Source organism: Pongo abelii, chromosome 19 (assembly GCF_028885655.2).
Source record: "Pongo abelii isolate AG06213 chromosome 19, NHGRI_mPonAbe1-v2.0_pri, whole genome shotgun sequence".
Taxonomy (NCBI): Eukaryota; Metazoa; Chordata; class Mammalia; order Primates; family Hominidae; genus Pongo; species Pongo abelii.
In genome coordinates, this window is record NC_072004.2 from 42192099 (window position 1) to 42219512 (window position 27414).

The window sequence follows — 27414 nt, forward strand, 5'->3', positions numbered from 1 at the left end:
AAGAAAAAACAAACAAAAACAAAACACTAGCCAATTGAACTCAGGAATATGTATTTTAAAAATGCTATAATCAGGTGAGATTTATCCTGGCAATACAGGGCTGGTTCAATATTCAAAAATCAATCACAGTAATTCACCATATTAACAGCCTAAAGAATTAAAAGCAAATGATCAGGTCGGGCACAGTGGCTCACGCCTGTAATCCCAGCAATTTGGGAGGCCGAGGCGGGCAGATCACCTGAGATCAGGAGTTCTAGACCAGCCTAGCCAACATGGCGAAACCCTATCTCTACTAAAAATACAAAAGTTAGCCGGCCATGGTGGCTCATGCCTGTAGTCCCAGACACTTAGGAGGCTGAGGCAGGAGAATCACTTGAACCCAGGAGGCAGAAGTTGCAGTGAGCCGAGACTGCGCCGCTGCACTCTGGCCTCGGTGACAGAGCGAGACTCTGTCTCAAAAGGAAAAAAAAAAAAGCAAATGATGATATTGATTGATAGAGAAAAACTATGTGACAAAAATTCAAAATTCACTCACAATTTGAAAAATAATACTCTTAGGCCCAGCTGGGTCACTCAGACCTGTAATCCCAACACTTTCAGAGGCTAAGGCAAGAGGTATTACTTGAAGCCAGGAGTTCAAGACCAACCTGAGCAACGTAGTAAGAACCTGTCTCTAAAAAAAATTTTTTTTTTAATTAGCTGGGCATGGTAGTGCCTGTAGTTTCAGCTACTCAGGAGGCTGAGGTGGGGGAATTGCTTAAGCCCAGGAGTTTGAAGTTACTGTGAGCCATGATCACACCGCTGTACTCCTGCCTGGGCGGTCTCAAACTCCTGACCCCAAGTGATCCACTCACTTCAGCCTCCCAAAGTGCTGGGATTACAGGCATGAGCCACTGCGCCTGGCCAGCTAATATTTTGTTGAAGATTTTTACATCTATTTTCATGAGAGATATTGATCTGTAGTTTTTTTCCTTAAAATACCTTTGTTTAGTTTTGGTCTCAGGGTAATGTTGGTCTCATAAAATGAACTGGGGAGTGTTTTCTCTTGTTCTATTTTCTGGAAGAGATTGTGTAAAATGAGTGTCATTTCTTCTTTTTCTTTTCTTTTTTTTTTTTTTTTTTGAGACAGAGTCATGCACTGTCACCCAGGCTAGAGTGCAATGGTACAATCTCGGCTTACTGCAACCTCTGCCTCCCAGGTTCAAGCGATTTTCCTGCCTCAGCCTCCCGAGTAGCTGGGATTACAGGCACCCACCACCACGCCCAGCTAATTTTTTGTATTTTTAGTAGAGATGGGGTTTCGCCATGTTGACCAGGCTGGTCTCAAACTCCTGACATCGTAATCTGCCCACCTCAGCCTCCCAAAGTGCCGGGATTACAGGCATAAGCCACTGCACCCAGCCATTTCTTCTTTAGTTATCCTGCTCTACTGCACACTTCCTATGATTTTGTCCGTGTTCAGGGCCAGGTGGCAGGAGGACACAGAGAAAAGAAAGCTATGGGGGTTCTCCTTCTTGGGACCACAACTCATTTGAAAAATAAACACACACACACGTATGTGGGTATATGAATGTATATACATACATATATACACACACACACACACACACACACACACACACACACACACACATATATACAGTCTCAGTCTGTTGTCCAGGCTGCTCTTATGCTTCTGGCCACAAGTGATCCACCTTGGCCTCCCACAGTACTGGGATTACGGGCATGATCCACTGCCCCTGGCCCACAACTCTTGATCAGAGGGGGAAAGATTTCCATTCCTCAAAGTTTTGGGAGTCTGTGGACCCTGCAGCCACTGTTACTCTCATGGAATTGTCTAGGGGCTGGAGCACGGGAGAATGAAGAAAAGAAAAATTGAGTTCCTCTTCTCTCTCTCTCAGTGCTAGACCTTCCCTTTCCACTCCTCAAGGCAGAGCCAGCATTTCTCCTGTTGATCTTTCTTTCTTTCTTTTTTTTTTTTTATTTTTTGAGATGGAGTCTCACCATGTCGCTCAGGCTGGACTGCAGTGGCACAATCTTGGCTCAATGCAACCTCCACCTCCTGGGTTCAAGTGACTCCTACCTCACTCTCCCACATAGCTGGGACTACAGGCGCCCGCCACCATGCCTGGCTAATTTTTGTATTTTTAGTAGAGATAGGGTTTTGCCATGTTGGCCAGGCTGGTCTTGAACTTCTGACCTCAGGTGATCCAGCTGCCTCAGCCTCCCAAAGTGCTGGGATTACAGGCATGAGCCACTGTGCCTGGCCCTGTTGATCTTTCTCGTCGCCCCAGTACCCATTCTGGATTTGGGGCTGTCTTGTATCCAGGCTGGGGAATATCAGAGAGAAAATGAGAAACTTGCTTCAGCTCAGTGGAACGCTGACTTCTGGCTTTCTTCCTTCATTTCCCTGCTGTGTTTACTTTCACACTTCTCAGAGAGCTGCCCCGTGCATGTCTGTCCATGTTTCACAGCAGCATTCAGTGGGAGAGACAGGGTGGAGGGTGCTTACTCCATCTCATCTGGAATCTAATAGCTTTTTAAACTGTCACAATTATATGAAGTAGGTATTTCTTATATTTGACAGATGACAAAACTGAGGTTCCTAGAGGATAAGTAATTTTCCCAAGATCACACAGCTAGTCAGTGGCCAACCCAGTCATCCTAGCCCGAGTTTGTGGTCTGAGCCGCTAGTTCTGCAGCTTTAGAGGGAGCTGAACACAACAGTTCTGTGGGGTAAGGTATGGGGCTCATGTGTTGTGGACAGGGCCTGATATCTCACTCCCTTTAACCTGCACGGTGTATGAAGGAAGAGTGCGTAGTGTTTAGGGAACTGCTTTCTTCTTTGATGAAGATCTGGACTGTGGTGGGATAGAAATAGACTTCTGTCTTCAAGACATGTGCATGTGTGTGTATGTGCGTATACATGCTTATATATGTGCCTGTGTGTAAGCCATGCAGCCATTGAAAATGAGGATGTGGATCCATTCATTCAGCAAGTATTACTTGAACCCCCACCATGTATCACACATTATTCTAGGCACTGGGGATACATCAGTGAAGAAACAGACAAAAACCTCTGCCCTCATGGAGCACCCATTCTAGTAGACAGACAATAAACATACAAATAAATCAATTACATAGAGTGCTAGAAAGTGGTACATCCTACGGAATAAACAAGGCAGATAAGGAGGATTGGGAGTGTTGGGGTTCAGGCCTGGATATATTTATTAACACGAAATGATGTCTGCCATGTACTGTTGAATGCACTTCCTAAACTGCGATTTCATATGACTTCCTGGTATTCCAGGGGGAACTCATCCAGTAAAGTTCAGCCCTTTAAGAAGAATTCCCCTGTGGTCACATTCCAATTCCTGGACCTGCTGCCACCCTCAGAGCTGCATGCTCCTTCTTCAGACTTTCTAAGAATGACTCAGGTCATTGGTGGAGTAAAGCCAAGATTTCCCACTCAGTCACCTGAAGAGACGGAGATACCATTCATGGAGCTGGAGATCCCTGAAGATTTGGGAATTCAGAAAACAAGCTAAGATAAGGGTGAGTTGCTGACTTGACCTTTCTGTGTGTCAGTTTGATATCTGTAAAACTGGGCTAATGATGGCACATTATGTGTGGTGAAGACTAAGATAATATGTGAGACGTACCTGGAATAGTACTTGGCACAGTGCAGGCACTTGAGAAACATTGATTTATTATTTTTGCTATTAGGCTGCATTAACTTTAAGCTGACTGAGAGATATCCACGGGGATATGTCTAGAAACAGTGGACAGTGTGCATCAGGAACTCAGCAGAGGAGCAACGACACAGATTTTAGGGGTGGTTAAAATCTTGGGGGTGGATGACAACTCCGTGGTGAAAAAGAGAAACAAGAAGAGACAAGAAAAGAGAGCCAAAGATCTCATCTTGGGGAGCACCAATGTCAAAGGGAAGAAACAGGAAAAGCCAGTAAAAAATCATTTTGTGTTTTGTAGTTACAATGGCTAGAGAAAGAATTATTTTAGTTGTTTCTTGGTTGTTTTTTGTTTCTTGATGGATACTTTTGTTTAAAACTTTTTATGGTACTGTTGACCTCTATCTCCTCATTCTTCCCCACCATGCCCTGCCCTTGGTAACCACTGTTCTACTCTCTGTTTCTTTATATTATCTTAAAAAAAATCCACGTATAAATGAGATCATGCAGTGTTTTTCTCTCTGTGACTGGCTTATTTCACTTAGCATAATGCCTCCTAGGTTCATCCATGCAAATAAGTTTAGACATCTCAATGTACAGCATGAGGACTACAGTTAGTACTGTTGTATTACATGCTGGAAATTTGATGAGAGCATTTTAGGTGCTCTTTTAGATACACACACGCACGGAACTATGTGAGGTGATGGATATGTTAATTTGCCTGACCCTAGTAGTCACTTCTGTATGTATACGTATATCAAGATATCATGTTGTATACTTTAAATATATACAATAAAAACAAAACAACAGAAACCTCCATTTTTATTGTAAAACAAAACACTGATATAGAAAACCAGGTAAAACAGGTAGGGCACAATGGCTCATGCCTGTAATCCGCATTTTGGGAGGCCGAGGTGAGTGGATCACCTGAGGTCAGGAGTTCGAGACTAGCCCGGCCAACATGGTGAAACCTCGTCTTTACTAAAAATACAAAAATTAACTGGGCGTGGTGGCAGGCACCTGTAATCCCAGCTACTCAGGATGCTGAGGTGAGAGAATCACTTGAACCCAGGAGGTGGAGGTTGCAGGGAGCTGAGATCACCCCATTGCAGTCCAGCCTGGACAACAGAGCAAGACTCTGTCTCAAAAAACAAAAAAAGGAAAAAAAAAGAAAAGTATGATGAGGAAGCGGCATTGCTTCTTGTGCTCCTATCCCATTGGCCAGAACGTAGTCATGTGGCCATCCCTAGCTAGAAGGCACTTGGTCTCTGTTTTGCTCCATTTTCCCCAACCCTCATGTCAGCCAGTCTCTGTCTTCTCTGCCTCCAGACTTACCTGTCCCTTACCACAAGCTTGATGAGTTACAAGATGAACACCCCAAACCCCTGGTCAAGAAATAGAACTTTGCCAGGCCCTCCCCACCCAGAAGTCCCTCTGTGTGCATCATCCCAATCACAGCCCCACCCCAGCCCCACTCCAAAAGTGACTGCTACTAACCTGACACTTTCAATAATCACTCCTTGTTTCTTTATGGTTTTATCTCCCATGTGCATTTCTATACACTATAGTTTAGTCTTGCTTATTTTAAAAATTCCGCTACTTTTTTTTTTTTTTTTTTTTGAGACGGAGCCTCACTCTGTCGCCCAGGCTGGAGTGCAGTGGCATGATCTCGGCTCACTGCAACCTCCACCTCCTGCATTCAAGCGATTCTCCTGCCTCAGCCTCCCGAGTAGATGGGATTACAGGTACACATCACCATGCCCGGCTAATCTTTGTATTTTTAGTAGAGATGGGGTTTCACCATGTTGGCCGGTTTGCTCTTGAACTCCTGACCTCAAGCGATCTGCCCACCTCAGTCTTCCGAAATGCTGGAATTACAGGCATGAGCCACCATGCCTGGCCAAAAATCTGATTCATTCTAAGGTTCTTCTTCTTCCTTATCCTTCTTCTCCTCCACCTCCTCCCAGTCCTCCTACTCCTCTTCTTCTCACCTCAACATCATTGGGTATAAGATTTCTTTTTAAAGGTTTCTTCTAATCTGAAGTTTCCTCTTCTGTCCCTTTCTTTTTCTTACAACTTATCTGTACAAGAATCTGGGCTGTTTGACCTGTCAAGTTTCCCACAGTCCAGATTTGGATGACTGCATACTCATGATGCAGTTCAGTAAGTTCCTCTGTCCTCTATTTCCGCAAATTGGCAGCTGGATCCAGAGGCATGATCAAATTCAGGGTCGATCCATTTGGCAAAACTATAGGTGCTGGTGTGTTAACCAGGAGACTCATAATGTCTGGCTGCCTCTCTTTTAATTAATTAATTTATTTATTTTTGGAGATGGAGCCTCATTCTGTTGCCCAGGCTGGAGTGCACTGGTGCAATCTCAGCTCACTGTGACCTCTGCTTTCTGGGTTCAATCGATCCTCCCACCTCAACCTCCTGAGTAGTTGGGATTGCAAGTGTGCCCCACAATGCCCAGCTAATTTTTTTGTATTTTTAGTGGAGATGAGATTTTGCCATGTTGGCCAGGCTGGTTTTAAACTTCTGGACTCAAGCAATCTGCCCACCTCAGCCTCCCAAAGTGCTGGGATTACAGGTGTGAGCCACCGTGCCTGGCTTTCTTTTTATTTTTTATTTATTTTTATCTTTTTGTAGAGATGGGGATCTTGCTGTGTTGCCCAGACTGGTCTCAAACTCGTGGCCTCAAGTGATCCTCCCACCTCTGCCTCCCAAAGTGCTGGGATTACAGGTGTGAGCCACCATGCCCAGCCATCTCTTTCTTTTGATGACAACAGATACTCAATGAGTAGATCCATTAATATGCTGGGGAGAGCCAGTGGTGATAAATGGTGATGATTTTCTAATTCTATCCTTTGTCTTTATTGACTGATGGAATAAGTTTATAAAAAACAACTTGCCCTCATCTGCTGTCTGGCTATCCAGTTCATATAGGACAGTCAAGAATAAATGCTTGATTCCTTCTCTTTGTTTATCCAGTTTTCAAGATAATGAAAAATATTAAAATCAACTCATAATTATATCATCATGAACTCAAGCATTTAAATGTGTTTGACAGGTTTCAACCCATTACATTTTATTTATTATCATTATTATTATTATTGAGTCAAAATCCTGCTCTCTTGCCCAGGCTGGAGTACAGTGCTGCAATCATGGCTCACTGAAGCCTCAACCTCTCAAGCTCAAGCCATCCTCCCACCTCAGCCTCCTGAGTAGCTGGGACTGCAGGAATGCACATCAAGCCAGTTCTTTTTTTTTTTTTTTTTTTTTTTTTTTTTGAGACGGAGTTTCACTCTTATTGCGCCCAGGCTGGAGTGCAGTGGCATGATCTCGGCTCACTGCAAACTCCACCTCCCGGTTTCATGCGATTGTCCTGCCTCAGCCTCCCGAGTAGCTGGGATTATAGGCATCCGCCACCATGCCCAGCTGATTTTTGTATTTTTAGTAAAAATGGGATTTCACCATGTTGGCCAGGCTGGTCTCCAACTCCTGACCTCAGGTGATCCGCCTGCTTCGGCCTCCTGAAGCGCTGGGATTACAGACGTGAGCCACCACAGCCGGCCCAAGCCAGCTAAATTGTTAAGGTTTTTGTAGAAATGAGGTCTCACTATTTTGCCCAGGCTGGTCTCAAACTCCTGGGCTCAAGTGATCCTCCTGCCTTGCCTCCCAGAGTTCTAGGATTACAGGCATGAGCCACTGCACCTGGCCCCAATCCATTACAATTATTACCATGATGATGCTCATTAAGTCCATCTTTGGCCAGAGGGAGCTTATTCAGGTTGGTTCTTTAGTCCTTTGGACATGCCCACATGCCCGAAGCCTCCTTGTTTTCTGATTTGACAACGTGTTCCAGCCTCACCTTGTGTATTTCCAGTTCCAGAGTTTGGCTCTACCACTTCTGCAAGAAATCCCAGTTCATTCAGCTATTAAAAAAAAAAAAAAAAAGAAGGAAATCCTGCCATTTGTGACAATATTGATGAACATGTTGGGTTTTAATGCTAATTAAAATAAGCCAGACACAGAAAGACAAATACAGTATGATCTCACGTATATGTAGAATCTAAAAAACTCACAAACTCATAGAAGCAAAGAGAGGAACAGTGGTTGTCAGGGGCTGGATCAGGACGGGGAGATGGGAAGATTTTTGTCAAAGAGTACAAACTTTCAGTTACAAGATGAATAGATTCTGGGAATCATGGTAAAGCATGGGAATTCTAGTAAAGTGTGGTGATTAGAGTTAATACTGTTGTATTGTTTACTTGAAATTTGCTAAGAGAGCAGATCGGAAGTGTCCTCACCACACACATACACACAAATAAATGGTAACTGTGGTGAAGGATGTGTTCATTTGATTGTGGTAGTCATCATATAATGTATACATATATTAAATAATGTATACATTACTTAATATACATATATTAAATAATAAATTTATTAATAATAATTAAATAATAAATATTCAAACCCCTTGAATAGACACAATTTTTTTTGAGACAGAGTCTCGCTCTGTTGCCTAGGCTAGAGTGTGGTGGCACAATCTTGGCTCACTGCAACCTCCACCTCTGGGTTCAAGTGCTTCTCCTGCCTCAGCCTCCCGAGTAGCTGGGACTACAGGCATGCACCACCATGCCTGGCTAATTTTTTGTATTTTTAGTAGAGATTGAGTCTCACCGTGATGGCCAGGCTGGTCTCAAACTCCTGACCTCAAGTGATCTGCACACCTCAGCCTCCGAAAGTACTGGGATTACAGGTGTGAGCCACTGCACCCAGCTGAATATATGGAATTTTTATTTGTCCATTATTCCTGAATAAAGCTGGGAAAAAAAAGAAAAGGAAAGGAAAAAAAGACCAGTCTAGATGCTAGGGATGTTCATTGCCATTGGTTTCAACATTGTTTCTAGGCCTTTTCAGCAAACAGAGATTTCCAAATCAAATTCAGGACTGATGGGTGTTTATTTAACCTCTTCTATATTACATCTGTAACCCCTTTCTTCCACATTGTAAATTCTGGTTCTCAAGGACACAGGAGATGAAAGCATTAAATATCCCATTTATTTTAGAATATGCATTTGTTTGATCTATATTATGCAGAAGTCTCAGAATAGCAATACTGACTGCCACCACCAGTTATTACTGAAAACAGTTGTTTTTTTGTTTGTTTGTTTGTTTGTTTGTTTTTGCATATGCTACCCCCTTGCTCCCCCTGCCCACTTTTCTCTGGTTTTACTATATATATATATATATAGTTAGAGTATATAACCATTACATAATACACTTTCTTCCTTTTAATCCTCATTTAGTATTAGTTCTATGAAACTAAACTTCATGCTCATCACCAGTCCTTATGACAATGTCTTTCTAGTCGTTTTGGTTGTCAGAGGTTTATTCTCTAGTAGATTCCTCAGGAAGGGCTCATGGGCATAATATTCCCTGAGATCTTGCATGCTGATAAAGTTTGATTATGCATTTGAAGATCAGTAGAGCTAGGTATAAAAATCTTTGGTTCATGTTTTCTTTCCTTGAGCATCTCAAATATACTATTCCATTTCCTTCTTGTGTAGAGTATTGCTATCAAAAAGTCTGATGAGGCTGGGCATGGAGGCTCACACCTTAATCCTACCACTTCAAGAAGCAGAGGTGAGAGGATTGCTTGAGCCCAAGAACTTGAGACCAGCCTGGGCAACATAGTGAGACTCTATCTCTACAGAAATAAAAGAATAAAACAATATTGTCTGGGTGCAGTGGCTCACACCTGTAATCCCAGCACTTTGGGAGGCCAAGGCAGGCAGATCACCTGAGGTCAGGAGTTGAAGAAAAGCCTGGCCAACATGGCAAAACCCCATCTCTACTAAAAATTAAAAAATTAGCCGGGCGCAGTGGCGGGTACCTGTAATTCCAGCTACTCAGGAGGCTGAGGCAGGAGAACCGCTTGATCCTGGGAGGCAGAGGTTGCAGTGAGGAAAGATCACCCTGCTGCACTCTAGCCTGGACAACAAAGTGAGACTCTGTCTCAAAAAATAAAATAAGTTGCCTTCCAAGATTGCCAGATTAGAACAGCTCCCAGCGAGATCGATGCAGAAGATGGGTGATTTCTGAATTTCAAACTGAGGTACCTGATTCATCTCATTGGGACTGGTTGGAGAGTGGGTGCAGCGCATGGAGGGTGAGCCAAAGCAGGGTAGGGCATCGCCTCACCTGGGAAGTGCAAGGGGTTGGGGGATTTCTCTTTTCTAGCCAAGGGAAGCCATGAGTGACTGTACCTGGAGGAATGGTACATTTCTGCCCAAATACTGCACTTTTCCCACAGTCTTTGCAACCAGCAGACCAGGAGATTCCCTTCCGTGACTGACTTGGCAGGTCCCACGCCCACGAAGCCTTGTTCGCTGCTAGCGCAACAGTCTGAGATAGACCTGGGATGCTGAAACTTGGCAGGGGGAGGGGCATCCACCATTGCTGAGGCTTGAGTAGGCGGTTCCATGCTCACAGTGTAAACAAAGGAGCAGGGAAGCTCGAACAGAGCAGAGCCTGCTGCCACTCAACAAGGCCTAATGCCTGTCTAGATTCCACATATCCGGGCAGGGCATATCTGAACAAAAGGCAGCAGACAGCGTCTGCAGACTTAAACGTCCCTGCCTGACAGCTCTGAAGAAAGCAGTGGTTCTCCCAGCATGGCATTTGAGCTCCAATAATGGACAGACTGCCTCCTCAAGTGGGTCCCTGACCCCCATGTAGCCTGACTGGGAGACACTTCCCAGTAGGTGCTGACAGACACCCCATACAGATGGGTGCCCCTCTGGGACAAAGCTTCCAGAGGAAGGATCAGGCAGCAATATGTGCTGTTCTGCAGCCTCCGCTGGTGATACCGAGGCAAACAGGGTCTGGAGTGGACCTCCAGCAAACTCCAACAGATCTGCAGCTGAGGGGCCTGTCTGTTAGAAGGAAAACTAACAAACAGAAAGGAATAGCATCAACATCAACAAAAAAGACATCCACACCAAAATCCCATCCATAGGTCACCAACATCAAAGACCAAAGGTAGATAAAACCACAAAGATGGGGAGAAACAAGAGCAGAAAGGCTGAAAATTCCAAACATCAGAACATCTCTTCTCCTCCAAAAGAACACAACTCCTCACCAGCAAGGGACCAAACTGGACGGAGAATGAGTTTGATGAACTCATTCTGTTTGATGAACAGAAGTAGGCTTCAGAAGGTCAGTAATAACAAACTTCTCTGAGCTAAAGGAGCATGTTCTAACCCATCACAAGGAAGTAAAAACCTTGAAAAAAGGTTAGACGAAGGGCTAACTAGAATAACCAGTGTAGAGAAGAGCTTAAATGACCTGATGGAGCTGAAAACCACAGTACGAGAACTTCGTGAAGCATACACAAGCTTCAATAGCCAATTCAATCAAACGGAAGAAAGGATATCAGTGATTGAAGATCAAATTAATGAAATAAAGTGAGAAGACAAGATTAGAGAAAAAAGAGGGAAAAGAAACAAACAAAGCCTCCAAGAAATATGGGACAATGTGAAAAGACCAAATCTACATTTGATTGGCGTACCTGAAAGTGACGGGGAGAATGGAACAAATTAGAAAACACCCTTGAGGATATTATCCAGGAGAACTTCCCCAACCTAGCAAGGCAGGCCAACATTCAAATTCAGGAAATACAGAGACCACCACAAAGATACTCCTTGAGAAGAGCAACCCCAAGACACAGAATTGTCAGATTCACCAAGGTTGAAATGAAGGAAAAAATGTTAAGGGCAGCCAGACAGAAAGGTCTGGCTACCCACAAAGGAAAGCCAATCAGGCTATCAGGGGATCTCTCGGCAGAAACCCTACAAGCCAGAAGATAGTGGGGGCCAATATTTAACATTCTTAAAGAAAAGAATTTTCAACCAAGAATTTCATATCCAGCCCAACTAAGCTTCATAAGTGAAGGAGAAATAAAATCCTTTACAGACAAGCAAATCCTGAGAGATACTGTCACCACCAGGCCTGCCTTATAAGAGCTCCTGAAGGAAGCACTAAATATGGAAAGATACAACCAGTATCAGCCACGCAAAAACATGCCAAATTGTAAAGACCATCAACGCTATGAAGAAACTGCATCAATTAATGGGCGAAATAACCAGCTAGCATCATAATGACAGAATCAAATTCACACATAGCAATATTAACCTTAAATGTAAATGGGCTAAATGCCCCAATTAAAAGACACAGACTGGCAAATTGGATAAAGAGTAAAGACCCATCAGTGTGCTGTATTCAGGAGACCCATCTCACGTGCAAAGACACACATAGGCTCAAAATAAAGGGATGGAGGAAGATCTACCAAGCAAATGGAAAGAAAAAAAAAAAAGCAGGGGTTGCAATCCTGGTTTCTGATAAAACAGACTTTAAACCAACAAAGATCAAAAGAGAGAAAGAAGGCCATTACATAATGGTAAAGGGATCAATTCAACAAGAAGAGCTAACTATCCTAAATATATATGCACCCAATACAGAAGCACTCAGATTCATAAAGCAAGTCCTTAGAGACCTACAAAGAGACTTAGACTCCCACACAATAATGGAAACTTTAACATCCCACTGTTAATATTAAACAGATCAACGAGACAGAAAATTAACAAGAATATCCAGGACTTGAACTCAGCTCTGGATCAAGCGGACCTAATAGACATCTACAGAACTCTCCACACCTAGTCAACAGAATATACATTCTTCTCACCACCACATCGCACTTATTCTAAAACTGACCACATAATTGGAAGTAAAACTCTCTTCAGCAAATGTAAAAGAACAGAAATCACAACAAATGTCTCTCAGACCACAGTGCAATCAAATTAGAACTCAGGATTAAGAAATTCACTCAAAACGGCACAACTACATGGAAACCGAACAACCTGCTCCTGAATGACTACTGGATAAATAACGAAATGAAGGCAGAAATAAAAATGTTCTTTGAAACCAATGAGAACAAAGACACAACATACCAGAATCTCTGGGACACATTTAAAGCAGTGTGTAGAGGGAAATTTATAGCACTAAATGCTCACAAGAGAAAGCAGGAAAGATCTAAAATTGACACCCTAACATCACAGTTAAAAGAACTAGAGAAGCAAGAGCAAACAAATTCAAAAACTAGCAGAAGACAAGAAATAACTAAGATCAGAGCAGAACTGAAGGAGACAGAGACAAAAAAAACCCTTCAAAAAAATCAATGAATCCAGGAGCTTTTTGAAAAGATCAACAAAATACATAGACTGCTAGCAAGACTAATAAAGAAGAAAAGAGAGAAGACTCCAATAGACACAATAAAAAATGATAAAGGGGATATCACCACAGATCCCACAGAAATACAAACTACCATCAGAGAATACTATAAACACCTCTACACAAATAAACTAGAAAATCTAGAAGAAATGGATAAATTTCTGGACACATACACCCTCTCAAGACTAAACCAGGAAGAAACTGAATCTCTGAATAGACCAATAACGAGTTGATGGGGGCAGCAAACCAACATGGCACATGTATACCTATGTAACAAACCTGCACGTTGTGCACATGTACCCTAGAACTTAAAGTATAATAATAATAATGATTTTTAGAAAACAAAAATAAAACAATATTAAAATTAGCTGGATGTGGTGGTTTGCACCTGTAGTCCCAGCTACTCAGGATGTCCCTGTTCCCTCACACACACCCAAAAAAGAAAATACAGAAAGAAAAGTGATGGTAATATAACTTTCTTTGTAGAGACAGGGTTTCTCTCTGTTGCCAGGCTGGAGTGCAGAGGCACGTTCACAGCTCACTGCAACCTTCATCTCCTCTACTCAAGCAATCATCCCACCACAGCCTTCTAAGTAGTGGGACTACAGGTGCGTGCCATCACATTCAGCTATTTTTTGTATTTTTTTTTCTATTTTGACCATCCATGTCAGAATTTTTTTTATATATATATTTTTGATAGAAATAGGGTCTTTCTATGTTGCCCAGGCTAGTCTTGAACTCCTGGGCTCAAGCGGTCCACCTGCCTCGGCCTCCCAAACTGCTGAGATTACAGGCATGAGCCACTGCACCTGGCCAGGGCTATATTTCTAATAATAGTTTTGTATGGGATTTGATCTTAATACTTTTACTGTGCTGATTTTTACGTGAAACAAATTTTCCTGAATTTTCAGAAGGAGGCTTCATCAGAGAGTTTTTCTAACTTCACAGATCTCTTCCTTTTATTTTTTCATGAAGTGTGAAAATGACAGTGGCTTTGGTTTGAGCTTTTTCTGGCTGTGTTCCTCTCTCCCCCTTTTATCTGGATCTCTCTTCCCCACTTTTCTTGTCTCTGTGCTGCTTAATTTTGATCCTGCTCTTAGTGGTTTATCCCCAGTGTGGGTTCAGTACTATAAGGGAGTCCTGGCGGGTCGGTGCTGAGAGCTCAGGGGACAAGAACTTCTCCAGCCCTTTAGACTTGAACAAGGGCATTGGTGCCCTTGCCCTCACCTGCTATTGTGATGGCTGTTTCAGCAGCTGTGTGCCGCCCAAAAAATGCCCATCACACTTTCCAGGGAACACCTGTTGGCTACATCTCAAGTCATACAAATCAGAGGCAAACTGAAGTGTGTATACCCCCGCATTCATCAGTCATTGGTTAAAGTTGCCCCTGGGGAATGGGGAACTCCCAGGCATTTCCAGAGTGATGCAGACAAATTGGTCCTGGCAGTCTGAGGGCACTCCTGTGACTAAAAGATTCCTTCATTCACATGGTCAAGAATGGCTCATTTTTTGTACAGCAGAGTGACTATATTTAATAATACTGTATTGCATACTTGAAATCTGCTTAGAGAGTAGATCTTCAGGGTTCTCACATGAGAAAAGGTAACAATGTGAGGCGATGGATGTGTTAATTTGATTGTAGTAATCATTTAACAATATGTATATATATCAAATCATCATATTGTACACTTTAAGTATATACAATTTTATTGGTTAATGATACCTCAGTAAAACTCAAAAATGGCTCATTTTTACATTTCCATTTGGCATTGCATTCAGGGTCATGGAACGGGGAAAACAAAGGAGTGAGAGGGTACCCCCATTCCTTCTAATAGCACATTTTGGGAGTGGCACACATCACTCTTGCTCACATCCGTTGGCCAGAACTTTGTCACAAGAAGCCACTCAGCTGCAAGGGAGATTGGGAAATGTAGTTTTTAGCTGGGAAGCTGCATGCTCAGCTAAATTCTATTATAAGGGAAGAAGGGGAAAATAGATACTGGGGAACAAGTGGCAGTCTCTTTCACTAAGAGTGATGGGAAAGAGTGAAAGGAAAAGATGTGTGAGGTAGGGCAAAAGGCTCCTACTTCCAGGAAGGGGGTTGAGGAGGAGGAGGCTGTATGCTGAGGTGAAGCCATACAGCCTTCATTGTGGTAAGGGACAGGTAAGTCTGAAGGCAGAGAAGACAGAGACTGGGTGACATGAGGGTTGGGGAAAATGGAGCAAAACAGAGGCCAAGTGCGTTCTAGCTATGGATGGCCACATGACTACGTTCTGGCCAATGGGATAGGAGCGCAAGAAGCAATGCAGCTTCCTTGACAAACTTGTCTTCTTCTTTTTTTTTTTTTTTTTAATTCTTTTGAGATGGAGTCTCGCTCTGTCACCCAGGCTGCAGTACAGCAGTGCAATCTCAGCTCACTGCAACCTCCGCCTCCCGGGTTCAAGCAATTCTCCTGCCTCAGCCTCCTGAGTAGCTGGGATTACAGGTGTGCACCACCACGCCCAGCTAATTTTTGTATTTTTAGTAGAGACAGGCTTTCACCATGTTGGTCAGACTGGTCTTGAACTCCTGACCTCATGATCTGCCTGCCTTGGCCTCCCAAAGTGCTGGAATTACAGGCATGAGTCACCGCACCTGGCCTCTTTTTTTTTTTCTTTGATTTCCAATTTTTATGTTCAGGGGTACATGTACAGGATGTGCAGGTTTGTTACATAGGTAAATGTGTGCCATGGTAGTCTGCTGCACAAATCATCCCATCATGTAGGTATTCAGCCCAGCATCCATTAGCTGTTCTTCCTGATACACTCCCTCCTCCCCCACTTCTTTGTTCTGTTTTGTTTTGTTTTGAGATGCAGTTTTGCTCTGTCGCCCATGCTGGAGTGCAGTGGTGCAATCCCAACTCACTGCAGCCCTGACCTCCCAGGCTCAGGTGATCCTCCCACCTCAGCCTCCCAAGTGGTTGTGACTACAGGCACACACCACCATACCAGGCTAATTTATTTTTTGTTTTGGTAGAAACAGGATCTTGCTAGGTTGCCCAGACTGGTCTCAAATTCCTGGGCTCGCGTGGTCTCCCCGTCTCAGCCTCCCAAAGTGCTGAGATTACAGGTGTGGGCCAGGAACCTCACCTTCACCACACCACACTCTTAAATGGCAAAATGCTTGCCCTCTACTTCCTTATTTCTCATCTCTGTGGCCTGGAATATGAATGTGGGGTAATGAACATTTTTTTTTTTTTTTTTTTTTTTTTTTGAGACGGAGTCTCTCTCTGTCACCCAGGCTGGAGAGCAGTGGCATGACCTCGGCTCACTGCAACCTCCGCCTCCCAGGTTCAAGTGATTCTTCTGCCTCAGCCTCCCGAGTAGCTGGGACTACAGGCAAGCGCCACCACGCCCGGCTAATTTTTGTATTTTTAGTAGAGACAGCGTTTCACCATATTGGCCAGGCTGGTCTCAAACTCCTGACCTCGTGATCCACCTGCCTCAGCCTCCCAAAGTGCTGGGATTACAGGAGTGAGCCACCATGCCAGGCCCGGTAATGTACATTCTTAAACCATGTGGATGGGTGCACAATCTTGGAACAACAAGACAGATGGTGCTTGGGCTCCTTGTAGATCAGAGGCACCCTACCCCCCGGCTGCCAGCTTGGACCCTTACATGAGAGAGAAATAAATATCTATGGTATTTAAGTTACTGTTATTTGGTCTCTATTAAGGCAGGTGCACCAATATTTTAACTAATATGTTCACTTGTTGACTGATCGATTCAATAACCTAAGAGCCACCACGTGCCAGCACCACATCAGATACCAGGAGCCACAAAGACACAAGTCCACAGGGGCCTGGTGAATCAGGGAGCTGACCGTGTCTGAACCAGGTCAGAACTGTTTCTCCCTGAATCCATGCTGCTTTCAGGACTTGAGCTTCTGCACCAGCAGCACAGGCCTCTTGAGACTGTTGGACCCTAGAAAAAGTTTTGGATTCAGACTGGGAACAGGGGCACTCTTGTGGAGGGGATGTGCACAGAGCTTCCCGGGACTGGAGCCCAGGGCCCCTCACAGTATCTTATTTCAGGCTTCACAACACACACCAGCATTTGATTTATATTGGTTTTTAAAAATTCTTTGGTTGTTCTTTAAGACATTAAATAGAAATACCCCGGCCGGGCGTGGTGGCTCACGCCTGTAATCCCAGCACTTTGGGAGGCCAAGGCGGGCAGATCTCCTGAGGTTGGGAGTTTGAGACCATCCTGACCAACATAGAGAAACCCCATCTCTACTAAATATACAAAATTAGCTGGGCATGTTGGCACATGCCTGTAATCCCAGCTACTCAGGAGGCTGAGGCAGGAGAATCATTTGAACCCCGGAGGCAAAGGTTGCGGTGAGCCAAGATCGCGCCATTGCACTCCAGCCTGGGCAACAAGAGCGAAACTGTCTCAAAAAGAAGAAAGAAAGAAAGAAAGAAAGAAAACGAAATGCCCTATAAAACATTCAAACTATATTGGAAATATATAAAATACTGGAAAAGCCCTTGTTTTGATATAAGTAGGTCTGAGTCATTGATCAGTCTTTTGAAAAAGTCAGTTCAAGTGGGCAATCATTAAAAACAGACACGTATAGGTCCTGGTCACTTTGTTTTGACTTCAAACAAAATTCACATTCAGGCACTAGTTTTTCTTTGGGTATCTTGACTCAAATCCCTCTTTGACTTTCTTGCATAAATCACACCCACAATCCTATAATTCATCACCTATTATTTTCAATTTATTTAAACTTAAAGACTCTTGTGAAGCAATCTGATGTAGAACACTTCTAGATTTTTAGGATTTTCCCTGAATAGTTTGTCTTTCACATCTAATTCAACATGTCGGCAAATCTTTTTGTGTATTACTTCCAAAGCATTTAACATCATTTGCAAGGAAACAATTCTTTATGCACTCACATTTCATCAGTTTATGTAATATTTAATTCAATTATATGATTACAATGACAATACACCTGGCATAAATAGGCTAGGGACACACCCAATCAACTCTTGGTAAACCGACAACTTAACCCAGAGCAGAGGTAGCTGAGTTCTTGCTTTTCTAGACCAGGGGTCAGCAAACTATGGCCCTGTGGGCCTGTTTTTATACATCCTGTGGGTTAAAAATGCCTTTTAGGGGCTGGGTGTGGTGGCTCACACCTGTAATCCCAGCACTTTGGGAAGCCAAGGCAGGCAGATCACTTGAGGTCAGGAGTTCGAGGCCAGCCTGGCCAACATGGTGAAACCCCATCTCCACAAAAAATACAAAAAGTATCCGGGCGTGGTGGCAGATGCCTGTAGTCCCAGCTACTTAGAAGGTTGAGACAGGAGAATCCCTTGAACCCGGGAAGGGGGACTTGCAGTGAGCTGAGATCACACCACTGTACTCCAGCCTGGGTGACAGAGTGAGACTGCCTCAAAAAAAAAATGCCTTTTATCCCAGGCACAGTGGCTCATGGCTATAATCTCAGCATTTTAGGTGGCTGAGGCCAGAGGATCCCTTGAGCTCGACAATAAAAAGAATGGCTTTTTAAAGTGGTTGAATCTGTAAGTGGTTGAAAAAAACTAAAAAAAAAAAAATTTATGCCATGAAAATTATATGAAATTCAAACTTTAATGTCTGTAAGTAAAGATTTACTAAAGCACTACCACGTCCATTCTTTTTTTTTGGTGTATTCAGTGGCTGCTTTCAAGCTACCATGTTGACACTGAGCCTAACATGTCACTGAGCCTAACATGTCAACACTGAGCCTAACAGTGTCAACAGAGACTGTCTGGAGCACAAAGCCTAAAATATTTACTATCTGGTCCTTTACAGAAAGAGTTTGCCTACCTCTGTTCTAGAGCGAAGCCTGAGCCTTGGGTGCACACCATGCCACAGGTATCTGTTACTGTGTTTTGCAGAAGCTTCAGGTGAGAGGGAGGGCTCCTAGGAGAATGCCTACCACAAAAAGTGAAAATCCCTTCCTTCTTGGCATCACTGTTTCCCAAACCCACCTCCCACTCTTCCCAAGGTAGCTTCATGGTTTGCTTCATCACTTCCTTCCTGGGCTCAACTAACCCTCCCACCTTGGTCTACCAGAGCACTGGGATTACAGACATGAGCCAGTATACCCAGCTCTGATTTTTCTCTATAGCACTTATCAGACATATTCCATGCTTATTTATTTATTTATTTGTTTATTTATTTATTTATTTTTAATTTGTTTGAGACAGAGTCTCACTTTGTCACCCAGGCTGGAGTGCAGTGGCACCATCTCAGCTCACTGCAACCTCCGCCTCCCAGGCTCAAGCAATTCTCCTGCCTCAGCCTCCCAAGTAGCTGGGATCACAGGTGTGTGCCACCACACTTGGCTAATTTTTGTATTTTTAATAGAGACGAGATTTCACCATGTTGGCCAGGCTGGTCTCGAACTCCTGACCTCAGGTGATCCACCTGCCTCGGCCTCCCAAAGTGCTGGGATTACAGGCATGAGCCACCGCGCCCAGCCTCCATGCTTATTGATTTATTTTCTATTTCCTGTCACTAGAATGTGAGCTCTATGAGGGCAAGGGTTTTGCCTGTTTGTTCACTGCCCTATCCCAGTCCCTAGATGAGTGCCTGGCACACAGCAGGGACTTCATAAATGCTTGTTGAATGAGGATCGAATTACTCTTGCTGTATGACCATCTGCTGTCTGCAGGACCCTGGGCATGAGGAAATGCCTGCAGGTGGAAGGGCAGTGGGCCAGTGCTGCACAGTGCACGATGATCAAAGAGAGGGCTCATGTGTGGGAAGTGGGTACAGGCAGGTGGGTGATGGGGTGCAGAATTCTAAACCTCTAAGGATGAATGGCAGAGGCCACACCCCCTTGATGAGTGGCCCTTGAGCCCACCGGACAAGGGGAATTGTTGGCTGGGGTCCAGGTCCATGGTCTCCCTGACTTAGGGTGGCCTTGTCCGGTGCTCTGAGAATGGGGCCAAGGAAGCCCTAGTGATTCTGTCCCCTACCCTTCAAGGACAAGTTGGAGTTAGGCCCTGGTCTCAAACATCTACAAAAACAATTGTGTCTGAACTTTCTGCCCTCACAGATGTCAGCCCCCCAACCCCCAGACATGTCTCATGACCACTGAGTCATGCATCAGTGATGGGTGTGGGTGTGTGGATGGATGTAGCCAAGCCCATTGACCGAGGGCTGAGACATACTCCCCACTAATCAACAAGTTAACAAGCTCTCCGATGAGGAGGCGGTGATTAATGAACCAATCGGCTTGCCCTCTAATTGTGGAGTGAAATTGGAGGGTGGGAGTTATGATGGATAGGGAGGGCTTGGAGGGATGTGTGAGGCTGGCTCCTGGTCCACACTGAGACTATTTGGGTGCCCATTTACTTTGGCTATAAATGAGGAAGTGACTTCTTCAGAGGTTGTAGCCCAAATTCAGGCCATCCCATGCCCTTTAGCTTCTATAATGTCTCTCCTCTCTTCCCATCTGTCCTTGGACCCCATATTCCCCAAGACATGACGGGGTTCCAGGGATATCAGATTCCCTGTGGACATCTCACAGGCTCCATCTCTCTGCTCAGAATCAGTGCACTAGAAACCCCCTATCCCCCCATGGCAGTGCTGCAGGGTCAGAAGAACAAACAAGCCCCTACTCTCTGGTATCCTTGCCCCCATTAGCCTGCAGGGTCCTTCTGTAGGCCCTGACCCCTGGGATCACAGATGTACTAACCAGCTCCCACTGCCCCCTCCATCCCAGGGTGAGCACCTGTCTTTTGTCTTTCCACGGAGGAGTGGAATTCTTTGATTTCTGCTGTCACCCCTCCAAACAGGACAACAGCTGTCTCTCTGTTTTTCTCTCTCTATCTATGTTCTGCAACGCCTCAGACTGAGGATCCCCCATGATACAGCCATGTCCTTTCTTTGAGACTGGAGTTCTTGAAGGACAGGGCCGTGCCTTGCCCCCTGGATGAGGGGTCCCTCAGAAGAATGATTTTTCTCCTTCCTTCAAAGGTAGGATCTATGTCCTCTTGTCCTGGTGACCTCTTCCACCTCCATGCTCAGCAGGGCACCCTGGCGTTTCCTGGGATGTGTGGTCCCATGGGGTCTGAGTGGCTGATAAGGAGCCATCTGCGGAGAATGCAGGTGATTGAACCCATAAAAGAGTGACTGAGAGAGCCCTGAACTCTCCCTCTCAGGAGAGCTCTAAAAATAGCACCCACAGCCATCTGTCCTGGGGCTGGAGGGGCTGGCTCAGAACCAGTGGCCTGGACAAGTTGGCCCCTTCAGCCCGCATGGGCTGATGGGACATCTGGAAGTATTGGAGGTCTGGCCAGGCCAGGGAGAGGAAGCTGGAAGGGCTTTATGGAGAGACCTTCCCACAGCCTTGTCTCCTACTGGGCAGGTGGGTTTGAGGGGGCTGGCATTCTGGAGGCTCTTCCCCTACTCAGCCTCTCATAGTGGGTGGTGGGCCCCAGACTTAGGCTTCGCGTCCCTGCTCCCAGGCCTGCCTCCAGCACCACATGGCTACTCCAGGTGCTGAGCCTTTCTGCCCCTCACAATTGAGAGGTCCTCTTCCTGGGGTCTGCCTCACCCTCCTTTTCCTGTTTGAATCATGGGTGACTTTGGCTGCTTCATCAGGGCTTCAGTTTCCTCATGTGGAAAATGGAGATAAACTCAGCTCATTGTTTTGTGATGTCTGAAATTATGTACTACCCGGTGCACAGTAGGTGCTTAATAAACACAAGTCCTTTCCTTCAAAGGATCTGGGCTTCAGAGCCCAGTGGAGACTGCCATGGGCTGGGGACAGTGGCATGTGCTTGGGAAGGCTTGGCATCACTCAGGCCCAGAAGACACCAGTGCCCTGATTGACACCTGCATAGGGGTGGGGACATTGCCTGGGGAGGGTGCTGTATGCCACACATGGCTGCACCAGGGTCTTTGTGTGCCAGGCTGGATACACAGGTAGCCGACTCAGCTGCTTCTGGTGGGGGGACTGGCTTCTGCCTCCTCCTGCCTCTTTTCCCAACTCTTTAATGGAGAGAGAACATAATGGAGTGTTCAGAGAGGCCTCTCCCCCAGGATATCATAAACTGCAGGCCAGGAGCCAAGGTCGGGTGCTCCCACCCCTGCCTCCAGGAGAAAGACTTTCCCCAGAGGTCCTGTCACTTCTCAGCCCTTCTCCAAGGTATTACTGAGCAGAAGCTGAAAAGAGTTGTGTTTTGGAAAGACTGGTCACAGATCCCACAGGCTGGAGGAAATGTGTCCACCCTCCCACCCGCACTCCCACCATGGACTGGCTAGGGAAGACAGAATCTCATTCCTGGTCCTAGGGGCTGCCCCAGGAGTCTAGATCCAACCACTTCATTTCCTCAGGAGGCTGGACCTGCCCCTGGGAGGCTGTGGGCTGAACACAGGGTTCAGGCTAGGTACCCCATCCAGTGGGACCCCAAATCTGAGCATGGCAGCTGCCCCCTGAGCTCCTGTGAGGTGGAGACGTCACACAGTGACTGAGTGTAAGCTCAGCGATCTGGTGCGGGTGGAAGGAGGAAGAAGGGCGCACCCCCTGCTGGCTCCCCCTCCCTGTGGGACTCCCTTTCCTTCCAGGCGGGAATATAAGCCCCGAAAGGAAAGCCCTGAGCAGAGGAGGCCTCAGCTTGACCTGCCCCAGTGCAGCCCTTGAAACTTTCCTCGCCTTCCACCTCCTCCTCATCTGCTTCACAAGCTGTCGCTGTGAGTGGCTGGGGCTCAAGCATGGTCTGGTACCGGGAAATCCAGGCCGTTTTGTGGGGAAACTGAGGCTGGGATGGTAGAAGCTGGGGGTGAGTGGTGGGAAACTGGATTGGAGGGGGCCATTGGAGGTGGGAAGGAGGCCCAGGAGTCCCGTTGCCAGCACATCCCTCTTTACCTCTCTGGACAGCAGCGGGGGTGGGGGTGGGGTTATGTCAGGCAGGGCTTATGTCCCTCTGACAGATTAGGAAACCGAGGCAGGAGACGGTGCAGTGCCGGAGAACATACGGCAAGCTGGTGGCTGAACCTTGGTCCGCTACCAGCCCCATGGAGAGCGCCGGAGAGCGGCCCCGAGGCAGCGCAGCCTCCCGCCGTGGAGGGTCGAGGCTCGGAATGACCCACACCCCAATGTCGCCTTCCCAGGTGGTGTCGGTGCGCAGGTAGTGGCCTACCATGGCCACAGTGCTTTTGGCCCTGCTTGTCTACCTGGGGGCGCTGGTCGACGCCTACCCCATCAAACCCGAGGCTCCCGGCGAAGACGCCTTCCTAGGGTAGCTGAGCCGCTACTACGCCTATCCGCGCCACTATCTCAACCTGGTCACTCGGCCGTCGTGAGCGCAGGCGTGGGGCGGGCGGAGCTGGACCCCTGGGGCTCTCCCCCTGCGGCCCGCTCCACCGGGGGCGTGGCTAGATCTGACCGCGCCCTTCCAGGCCCCGCCCCCGGGTATGGGAAACTAGACCGCCAGGTCAGGCGCCTCTCCAAAACGTTCTTCCCAGACGGCGAGGACAGCCTCGGCAGGTCGCGGTAAAAGCGCCCCCGTCAAGTCACATAGCATCCTGCCTCCTAGAGCGCGGTCTGGCCCCACCCTGGTCCATCACTTACGACGTCTCCCAGGCTTGCCTCCCCGGATCGGATTCCTTTCCCTTCGCTCCCGCAGGCCGGAGGCGCAGACCTGTGGTGAGGACGCCCGAGGCCTCCTGGGAGACCTGCAGACCACGCCCACCTCATTTGCATGTTCACTCCGGACCCTGGAAACCCGGATTCCGCCTCCCGACGGCGGCGTCTGGGCAGGGTTCGGGTACTGCAGTCCCGCGTCTCGCTGCCCCCGACCCCTGAGCTGCAGGGCTGTGTGTGGTCCTTCGCTGGTCCCAAAATAAAGAGCGAATTCCACAGAAACGGAATGTGTGCCTTTGTATTTTCTTTCCTTTCTCCTTCGTGGAGGTGGCGTCTGGTGGAAGTGGAGGGTGGAGGTGTGGGGGCCAGAGGAGAGAAAACCGACTGGGACAGAGGCGCTCCAGGACAAGGCTGGGGCGGGCACGGGGGTTCCCTCTGCTCGGAGCCCAAGGAAAACTCGACCAACCAGCCTGGGGCTGGACAGCGTCCAGACCAGGGGCTGCTGTGGAAGGAACGCTAGTTGAGTGAGGGGAGGGGTGGATGGGGTTCTGGAAGAAGGGGCAGGGAGCGTGGACAGGAGCCGCGGGAGAGGCAGGTAATTTCTACCGTCCCCCTTTCCCCGAGCAGAGGAGCAATGGGGAGGGTGGAGGCTGCCCGATCGCTAAAAAACCGCCCTCTGTCATCTTGCTGAATCCACACTCAGTGGATAAGTCACGAACTGTGCTTTCCTAGTGACAAGGCCATAGGGACACCCTCCCATGTACCCCACTACCCTGGACTAGATACTGAAGCCTAAAGGCGCTATGGATGTTTAAACTCACCATTCTGCACCGATTCCAGAGCCTACCTGTAGGGTGATCTCCCCTGACATCCACCCTTTCCTGCCCCTTTCCTCCAAGAAGCTTGCCTTGATTGCCCAGTTGCACTCTTCCTGCCCTCTCTGTGACTGCCCAGCTCTCAGGGCCTCTGCTCTATTCACTGAGAGTTCTGTCTATGTCTCTGTGTCTTGTCTCCCTCCTGGGGCCTCAGGAGGGAAAGGCCTATGTCTCCTTCCTCAGCCTCCTGTATCTATGGGATGTCTCCAGATGCAGCCTCCTGTATCTATGGGATGTCTCCTGTATCTACGGGATGTCTCCTGGGCCTCTAGTTCAGCAAGACCTGCCCAAATCTGGCAGGGGGCTAGGAGATGAGGGGAGAATCAGGGTTGAGGCCAAAGCTCTTGACCCAGAGAGGGTAAAAAGGACAGGAAGACTGCAGGCATCCCTGTGTGGACCAGGGTTTTGAAGTACTGTTTGCAGTTCCATGGCTCTGGTAGAAGAGAAGATTCTAAAGCTGACTCTGCCGTAGCTGCAGAGGAGGTCCCTGCTTGGACACAGGTCCCTAGGGGGCCACAGGGCTCTGACACCCACCCTCCCCTGTGCTGCCCTCCAGCCTCCCTGGAGGTAGAGCTGAAAGGGTGAAGCTGAAGAGGCAGGTGTAGGTCACTGGCTATGTGGATTCTGATGCTCCGTGCCTTTGCCCAGGCAACTCTTCCTGCTTGCAGAGAGCCCTTTCCCTCTCTTCAGCCTGGAAGATACTCTCAGGATAGTGGTCACCTCCTCCCAGAAGCCTTGCCTGATTTCCTGGGGATGGAGTTAGTTTCTCTGGCTCCCTCTCCCCACTGATTATCTTAGACCCACTTTCCCACCTTCCATCCCATTTTGCTGCCTGTCTTCTCTCCTGCGATAGGTCAGGTGGGATGGGAGCATACAGTGGCTACCCGGAGCTTCGGCTCGTTGTGTGGGTGGGGAGTGGGAGGATGTGTCTGTGCGTTGGTGTCTGTGATCCCTTATCTATTGGTCTGCCTGGGAGAGCTGTAGTCTGTTTAAGGTGGATGGAAGAGAGACCTGGTATGAATTAGGCATGACCACAGACAATTTCTGCCCAGCTTGACATGTCTCATTGACCGTCAGTGACGTGGGTCCACCTCATGTTCATTTTGAGGAGTGTTGAGTGGTTTAGGGTAATATTATTAATAACTATTCTTAGTATAATAATTAATGTAATAGCAATAATTGCCTTTTCCAAAAAGCATTTATTTATGTGCCAGACACTGAGCTGTTCGTTTTACATATATGATATTACTAGGATATTGATTTGGCTTAAAAAAACAGATGGAATTAACAGTGACTTAGGATGGAAATTTACTTCTCTTACCTGAAATGCGAGTGACATCTGGGGAGTTGGCCTCCCTGCTCCACGAGGGCATCCAAAAGCCCAGGCTCCTCGTTTGTGGCTTCCCCATGCCCTCATCTATGTCATTTACAGGACTGAAGACAGCCCACCATGACCTCATCTGTGTTCCAGCCAGTGGCAAGTGGGGGAAGAGAGAGGATAGGTGCTCTGGTTACTATGTTGTATAATAAGTTACCCTAAAACTTGGCAGCCTCAAACAACCATTGTATGTCAATCATGATTTTGTGGGTCAGGACCAGGAAGCACTCACCTCAGCAGTTCTTGCTTTGAGTCTCACATGCGGGTACAATCAGAGGTTGGCAGATCTGCAGTTATCTAAATGATCCACTGGGCTGATGCCTGAGGAGTCTCACTCCCATGCTGGTGCCGGCTGTTGAGTTCAGTCGGGGCTGTAGACCGTCTTACCTACATGTGGGCTCTCCAGCATGATATTCTTGGGGTAGCTGGACTTACATGGTAGCTGGCTTCCTGCTTATTTCCAGAGAACTGGATGAAGATGGCATTGCTATTTAGTTTGCTAGGGCTGCTGTAGCAGGACAAGTCACAGACAAAACTCCTCAGACACCGGATTAAAGAAGGTTTTTTATTCGGCTGGGGGCGTCGGCAGACTCGCGTCTTAAGAGCCGAGCTCCCCGAAAAAGAAATTCCTAGCCCTTTTAAGGGCTTACAACTCTAAGGGGTCTACGTGAAAGAGTCATAATAGATCAAGTAAGTGTGAGGAACGTGACTGGGGGCTGCATACATCAGCTAACAGTACAAAAAGTTTTACAGTGTTTTCTCATACAATGTCTGGAATTTACAGATAACACGGTAGTTTTGGTCAGGGGTTAATGTTATTTTATTTTAACCACCAGGGAGAGGTGGTGGCGCCAAGGTCCTCTAGCTATTTATCTTAATTCTGTTTCTTTCCAACTTTCTGCTTTCTCCCTTTTCTCCTGTCTTATAAACTATGGAAAAGGGGAGGTTGGGGAGAAACTGGGAAGGACAACAGGAGAAGTGGTAGTCTCATACCATATTTCCCCCCTTTGAGAATTTTCACTTTTTAGTGAGAGTTCTCACTCTCATCCTCACTTTCTGAGTCTCTTTGCGAGATAGAGCGATAGTGATTCATACAATACACGTGTGCTGAAGTTTTCTGATGAACCAAAGTAGCAACAAAACCTTTTATCATTTGAAAAAGCAAGGGTAATACTCAGGGGAGCAGCAAGCATGTTCCTATTACTAGCACTACACCTACAATGAGGGTTTTAAATCCTCCTATAGCTGGAAACCATTTTCCAAAGAAAGACTCAGGATCAAGCTCGTGCCAAACTTGTACAGGCACATGTGCCACTTTGTCATGTCCCTAACTATGTTTTCAACCACCTGTCCTTGATCATCTATTTGTAGGCAGCAACTGGTTAAGTTAAATTTTTCACGAATTCCTCCTTCAGCTGCTAGCAAGTAGTCCAAGTCCAGTCTATTCTGTTAGATAGCATTCCTCATTTGAGTTTCCTGCCAAGCTAAAACAGTCAAAGCTCTGCCAGTTTCATTAGTAATTATTTCTAAGATGGCCTGCAACCGTAT

General features: G+C 46.5%; 1 long non-coding RNA gene across 1 annotated transcript; it reads left to right on the forward strand.

Annotated features, from left to right (window-relative positions):
- Positions 1-1995: 1995 nt before the first annotated feature.
- On the forward strand, positions 1996-24036 carry LOC134760549 (uncharacterized). Its single transcript, XR_010138222.1, has 5 exons — positions 1996-3555; positions 18828-18890; positions 20877-21002; positions 22596-22721; positions 23142-24036. It is a non-coding gene; the product is annotated as an uncharacterized LOC134760549 (long non-coding RNA).
- The last annotated feature ends 3378 nt before the right edge of the window (positions 24037-27414 follow it).